This window comes from Phaseolus vulgaris, chromosome 5 (assembly GCF_000499845.2).
Source record: "Phaseolus vulgaris cultivar G19833 chromosome 5, P. vulgaris v2.0, whole genome shotgun sequence".
Classification (NCBI taxonomy): Eukaryota; Viridiplantae; Streptophyta; class Magnoliopsida; order Fabales; family Fabaceae; genus Phaseolus; species Phaseolus vulgaris.
The window spans coordinates 34586774-34593914 of record NC_023755.2 but is presented as its reverse complement, the minus strand read 5'-3'; the positions used below and the strand labels follow the sequence as shown (position 1 = coordinate 34593914).

The 7141-nt window shown below is 37.6% G+C and overlaps 1 pseudogene; it reads left to right on the top strand.

Moving 5' to 3' along the window:
• Positions 1–6760: 6760 nt before the first annotated feature.
• Positions 6761–6866, top strand: LOC137836260 (small nucleolar RNA R71; annotated as a pseudogene).
• The last annotated feature ends 275 nt before the right edge of the window (positions 6867–7141 follow it).

Genomic DNA, 7141 nt, shown 5'->3' with positions numbered 1-7141 from the left:
CTCCAACGGTTTCAACAAGGCACGCTAAATGTGGATGAATATTATAAGGAGCTTGAGACGCTTGTGCTTAAAATTGAATTAGAAGAAAGTGAAGAAGCCATGGTTGCTAGGTTTGTGAGTGGTCTTAGGAAGGATATTCAAGACATTGTTGAGTTACAAGAGTATTCATTATTGGGCTCTTTAGTTCATCTTGCAATGAAGGTGGAAGCCCAACTTGCTAAGAAAAACTCTTTTAAAAATGCTTCCAATGATGGATACTACTCCAAGTCTTGGAGAAACAAAACTTCTTTTTCTAAACATCCTTCCAAAGATTCTTCTTTCAAACCCAAGGAATCTAAGCCATCTACTTCTAGACCTAAGTCTCCCACTAGAACATCTAACACTAAATGCTTTAAATGTATGGGTTATGGTCATATTGCTGCAAATTGTCCTTCCAAACGAAGTATGTACATGCATGAGGGCATTGTAGTTAGTGAGCATGATTCGGATTCTCCAAAGCATTCATTGCATTCTCATGCATCTAGTGAGGAAGAGAGCGAATGTCCACTTGAAGGGGACTTGTTAGTTGTGAGAAGACTTCTTGGACAAGTTTCACAACCTTTTGATGAAAGTCAAAGGGAAAATATTTTCCATACAAGATGTCTTATTCAAAACAACATTTGTTCCTTGATAGTGGATGGGGGTAGTTGTGCAAATGTGGCTAGTACAAGAGTAGTAGATAAGCTTGGATTGCCTACTATCTCTCATACAAAGCCCTACAAGTTACAATGGCTTAGTGAAGTAGGAGAAATAATTGTTAATAAACAAGTCCTCATCCATTTCTCCATTGGAAAATACAAAGATGAGGTATTATGTGATGTTGTGCCCATGGAAGCTACTCATGTTCTTTTGGGAAGGCCTTGACAATTTGATAGAAAAGTTTTACATGATGGCTTTACCAACAAACTATCTTTTGAATTCCATGGTCACAAGGTTACTTTAAAATCTCTCTCTCCAAGAGAAGTCCATGAGGACCAAGTTATCATGAAGAAAAAGAGGGAGAGTGAAAAAGATCAAAAAAATAAAAAAGATAAGAGTTCTAAGCCTACACTCTTTGTGTCTAGGCGTGACATTGAAAGGGAAATAGTGGCTCATCATCCTCTTTTTTTAGCCATCCCTAGAACTCTTAGAGTAGAATCACTTGTTGATAGTCCTCATTGCTTGGAAAATTTGGTAGAAGAGTTCAAAGATGTGTTTCAAGATCCTCCAAAAGGACTTCCACCTTTGAGAGGGATTGAGCACCAAATTGATTTGATACCGGGCTCTTCTTTACCAAATCGTCCAGCATATAGGACCAATCCAAGTGAAACCAAGGAAATTCGCCAACAAGTTGAGGCTTTGATTGAGAAAGGGTGGGTGCAAGATAGCATGAGTCCTTGTGCTATGCCTATCATCTTAGTGCCAAAAAAGGATGGCACATGGCGAATGTGTTCGGATTGTAGGGCCATAAATAACATAACCATTAAGTATAGGCATCCCATACCTAGACTAGATGATTTGTTGGATGAATTACATGGTTCTAAAATCTTTTCAAAGATTGATCTTAAAAGCGGCTACAATCAAATCCGTATCAAACCGGGTGATGAATGGAAGACGGCTTTTAAGACCAACTTTGGTTTATATGAGTGGTTAGTTATGCCTTTTGGTTTAACTAATGCACCAAGTACCTTCATGCGCCTCATGCATCATGTTCTTAGACCTTTCATTGGTAAGTTTGTTGTGGTTTACTTTGATGACATTCTCATTTATAGCTTATCTTTGAATGACCATAGGTTGCATGTTAGGCAAGTTTTGGAAACCCTTAGGAATGAACATTTGTATGCTAACCTTGCTAAATGTATGTTTGCTCTTGATCATATAGAATTCCTAGGGTTTGTTGTGAGTTGTAAAGGGGTCCATGTGGACAAAACAAAGGTGGTGGCCATTCAAAATTGGCCTACACCGAAATCTTTGAATGAGGTCCGAAGTTTTCATGGGCTTGCTTCTTTCTATAGAAGATTTGTCCCAAACTTTGGTACCATTGCCGCACCACTCAATGACATAGTGAAAAAGGATGTGGTCTTTCATTGGGGAGAAGCACAACAAAATGCTTTTGATACTTTGAAAGAAAAATTGACTAATGCTCCCATCTTGGCCCTTCCTAATTTCACTAAGACATTTGAGATTGAGTGTGATGCTTCAAGCATAGGTATTGGGGCTGTTCTCCTTCAAGAGGGCCACCCCATAGCCTATTTTAGTGAGAAATTGAAGGGAAGTCATCTCAACTATTCCACCTATGATAAGGAATTATATGCACTTGTTAGGGCTTTGTTTACTTGGCAACACTATCTTTTTCCCAAAGAGTTTGTGATACATAGTGATCATGAATCTCTTAAATATTTGAAAAGCCAAAACAAACTTAACAAGAGGCATGCTAAGTGGGTGGAATTCATTGAGCAATTTCCTTATGTGATCAAACACAAGCAAGGCAAAATAAATATTGTGGCGGATGCTCTTTCTAGAAGATACACCTTGCTAAATCTTTTAACCTCTCAATATCTTGGTTTTGATCACATTAAGGAACTTTATCATGATGACCTTGATTTTTCTCCCATCTATCAAGAGTGTCTTAAAGGAGGACACAAAGATTTTTTTATTCAAGATGGCTTTCTTTTTAAAGGAAAACGTCTTTGTGTTCCCCAAAGCTCTATTAGATTATCTCTTGTTAGAGAAGCTCATGAGGGGGGTTTAATGGGACATTTTGGGGTTGCTAAAACTTTGGATGTGTTGCATGAACATTTCTTTTGGCCACATATGCATAAACATGTTCATAGTTTGTGTGATAAATGCATAGCTTGCCGCAAAGCTAAGTCTAAAATGCATCCCCATGGTCTTTATACTCCTCTTCCTATCCCTTCAATGCCTTGGGTAGATATATCTATGGATTTCATCTTAGGCTTACCCAAGACATCAAAGGGAAAGGACTCCATTTTTGTGGTAGTGGATCGTTTTTCAAAGATGGCTCACTTTATTCCTTGCCACAAAGTGGATGATGCATGCCACATTGCAAACCTCTTCTTTCAAGAAGTGGTTCGCTTGCATGGGATTCCTAGGTCTATAGTGTCCGATAGAGATCCTAAGTTCTTGAGTCACTTTTGGAAGACCTTGTGGGGCAAGCTTGGAACTAAGCTTTTATTTTCTACCACTTGTCACCCACAAACTGATGGTCAAACCGAGGTGGTGAATAGAACTTTGGGACAACTATTGAGATGCTTTATTTCGGGGAATCCTAGAGTGTGGGAGAATTTACTACCCCATGTTGAGTTTGCATATAACCGAGTAGTAAATTCTACCACCTCCCATTCTCCTTTTGAGGTGGTCTATGGGTTTAATCCCCTAACACCTCTTGATCTTCTTCCTATTCCCCTTCTTGGAGATGTCTTGTGCAAAGATGGGGATGAAAAGGCTTCTTTTGTGAAAACTTTGCATAAAGACATCAAGAAGAGAATTGAGAAGAAGGTTGGCAAGTATGCTGAACTTGCCAATAAAAGGAGAAAAGCATTGTTGTTTGATGAGGGCGATTGGGTTTGGCTTCACTTGAGGAAGGATCGTTTTCCTACTCAAAGGAAGTCCAAACTAATGCCTCGAGGGGATGGACCTTTCCAAGTCCTCAAGAGGATTAATGACAATGCTTATGAGTTAGATATGCCTGATACATTCTTAGGTAGTCATACTTTTAATGTCAGCGATCTAACTCCTTTTTCTGTAGGTCTCCAGAATTCGTGGTCGAATTCTCTCCAACTCGGGGAGTATGATGGAGATCAAGCCCAAGAGGACATGGAGGCCAATCAACAAGATCAAGAGGAGGTGGAGGCACAAATAGAAGACGCCCATGGAGGTCAAAGTCCACCTCAAAGGATTACAAGAAGCATGTTCAAAGCTTTGGGAGCTAGAGGACATTTATTTTCTCTTTTTGTAATTTCTTTAGTTGAAGGTGCTTAGAGGGAAACATTAGAAACCTCTTTTAGTCTTTAGTTAGGAGTCTTAGGGGGGGTGTGTTAGTAGATAGGTGTAGGAGTAGAAAAGGAGGTGCCAAAGTGAAGGAAGAGGTCACACCTTCCTCATGCTTTGTTTTAGGCGCAAATTCTAGAAGCTTTTTGGGAGGGAGTTTTTTTGAATTTGTGTAGCTTATATTTCAGCACCTTAGGCTATAAATAGAGGTGCTCTCTTTTTATTTTTCAGATTGGAATTAATCTAAGAAAACTCTACTCAAATTTTGAGTGACCTTTGGAGAGCTTTTGGAGCCTTCTTCTCTAGTCTTATCTTGATGGATCAATGGAGTCCTCAAGTGGCGGCATCACTCTCATCTAGGAGCATTCCACACTTCTAGTGGCGAGATCATCCATCCTCCTTCCATCTTCATGAGCATTCTCTTCTCCTTCCTTTCTTCTTCTTCAATTGTTCATGTTGCTTTGTGTTCTTGAATTTTTCAGTTTCGGTTTTTCTATTTTTTCCAGCACTATGTTCTGTTTCTGTTTTTAATTTCTGTTTTGGTTCGGTTCATTTGATCATTTGTTCAATTCTGTTCGGTCAATTCCAGTTTTAATCTCTTTGTTGATTCAATTTGACAATATTTGGTTCATCCAAATGAGTTTGGAATTTGGTACTAGTTATTGGTGAGTTCTTGTCTTAGAACAATGATCCAACTCTAAGAAAAGTGCCTCTATATTTTCCAGCTCAAGGTGATTCCTAAAAATGTCAAGAATCTTGTTCTATGTGGCTATTGGAATCACATCAGGTTTTGAGGATTCTTTTTTTTTTTTTGAAAAAAATGCTCGCTAGAGCGATAATTGTCTCGCTTGAGCGAGAATCCCTATAGGGAACTCATTTTTTTCGTCGCTTGAGCGAGATCTATCTTGTTTGAGCGAGATCTATCTCGTTTGAGCGAGATCTGTTTCGCTTGAGCGAGATTTCCTGCAAGAAATTCAAATTTTGCATCGTCAAACTCGTTTAAGCGAGATTTATCTTGCTTAAGCGAAATGACTCCAGATAGCATCTTTTTTTTCGTCGTCCAACTCGCCTAAGCGAGATTTGACTTGCCTTGACGATAACTGCATGAAAACATGGTTTTTGAAAGTAAAATCAAAACAAAGATAACGAAACAACATAAAACTAAAATGTGGATTGGATTGTCTTCTAGTAAGCGCTCGTTTAATATCATCTAGCTTGATGCCTTTTTATTTCAAGGTGGTCAACTCCCTTTGTTCCATCATTCTGTACGCATTCTTCCCCTGCATTAATTCTTTTTTTGGACCATAAAAAAGATTAAAAAGTTACCTCGTCATCTTGAGCTCTAACTTGAAGTTTTCCTTTGTCAACATCAATTATCCAAGTATCAAGGAAACCTCCTTATCCTCTTTCATGTTCATTATAACAAAATTCACTGGGAATATGAACTTATCCACCTTTACAAGAACATCTTTAACCACACCATAAGGATATTTGATGGATATGTCTGCTAATTATAACTGTGGGTTGAACCTTCAGATCACCTATTTTCTTCAGCATTGCCAAAGGAATTAGATTTATGCTTGCCCCCAAATCCAGCAAGACATTGTCCACAGATAAAACACCTATACACGGGAAGATTAAAACTTCCTGAGTCCTTGGATTTTTTAGGCAAGCCCTTTTGAATAATGACATTGTATCTATCCTCTAATTTTATATTTCTCTCTTCAATATAGCTCATATTCTTTCAAAATCTCTGAAGTGTTGAATCTTGCTTCAAAATTCTTGCAAAATAGTTTTTAGGAAGCAAATTATCAAAAATAAAATAAAGTTTCTTTCTTTTTTTTTTGAAAAAGCATGAGGATATGATAAATCTTTTTCAAAAACATCTCTCCCCCCCTAGTCTCATTCTTTTCTTCTTTTTTAGCTACTGCATTATTACCATCCCTTTCTCTTATTATTTTACCATACTAGGTGGAAATTTCATTGCAATGCTCTCTTGGGTTGGTTTGGTCGTTGGCTCAAAACTGGCCACTTTGTTCCTTTGCTAATTGTTTGGCAATTTGTCTTAAGTTCATTTTTATATTTATGACTGTTGCCTTATTATTCTCGTGATTCGCCATAGTAGCTTTCATGAATTTCTCCAAGGTATCTTCCAATTTTTTAACTGAAGGATATATAGGTTATTGTTGTTGGAAAAGACCTTGATTATTGGATGAACCACTATCTTGATTCCACCTAAAATTTTGATTTTGATTGCTTCTCCAACCTTGAGAATAATTATTGTTGTTGGAGAAACCATCTTGCCTTCCCTGATCGCCCATGTAATTTACTTACGCTTCAGATGAGTTGTTTTGATAGAAACAATGACTATTGGGATAAATCACCTCCACAAAAATCAAACATGATTGATTGACTCTGGCTCTGAGATAATTGCATGGCTTGTATTTGTTGAGGCAATTTAGCCATTTGTGCAGTTAATGCCTCAATCTGTTGTGTCAGAATTTTATTATGAGCCAAGAGTGCATCTGAAGTCAACTCTAACAACCCTTTCTTATGAATACCTTGTCTATCATGATGTGCTTGATAATCAGTTGATGCCATTGTATCAAGAATCCTTGTCGCTTGTTCTATATCAAGAGCCATCATTATGTCGCCAACTGCAACATCTAGAAGCATTTTAGTATTAGACCTGAGACCATTAACAAATATGCTCAGTTGAGCAATATCTTCAAACCCATGATTTGAGCATTTTCTAAGCATCATTTTGAATCTCTCTCATGTCTCACAAAAAAATTCATCTGCTTCTTGTTTGAAAATAGAAATTTCAGACTTTGCTTTGATGTAATGAGAGATTGGAAAAAACCTTTGCATAAATTTTTCATTTACATCCTTCCAACTAGTGAGACTTTGATTTGGAAGTGATTTGAGTCATTCCTTAGCATTACCTGCTAATGAAAAATGAAACAAACGCATATAACCATTTTCAAGATCATCTGAAAGGAAGCCCATTGTTCCCACCAATTCAGAAAATGTAGACAAATGTAAATATGGATCCTCGTGATCTATTGATGTAAATTGATGGGTATTGATGAGAGTGGGAAAAACACGTTTT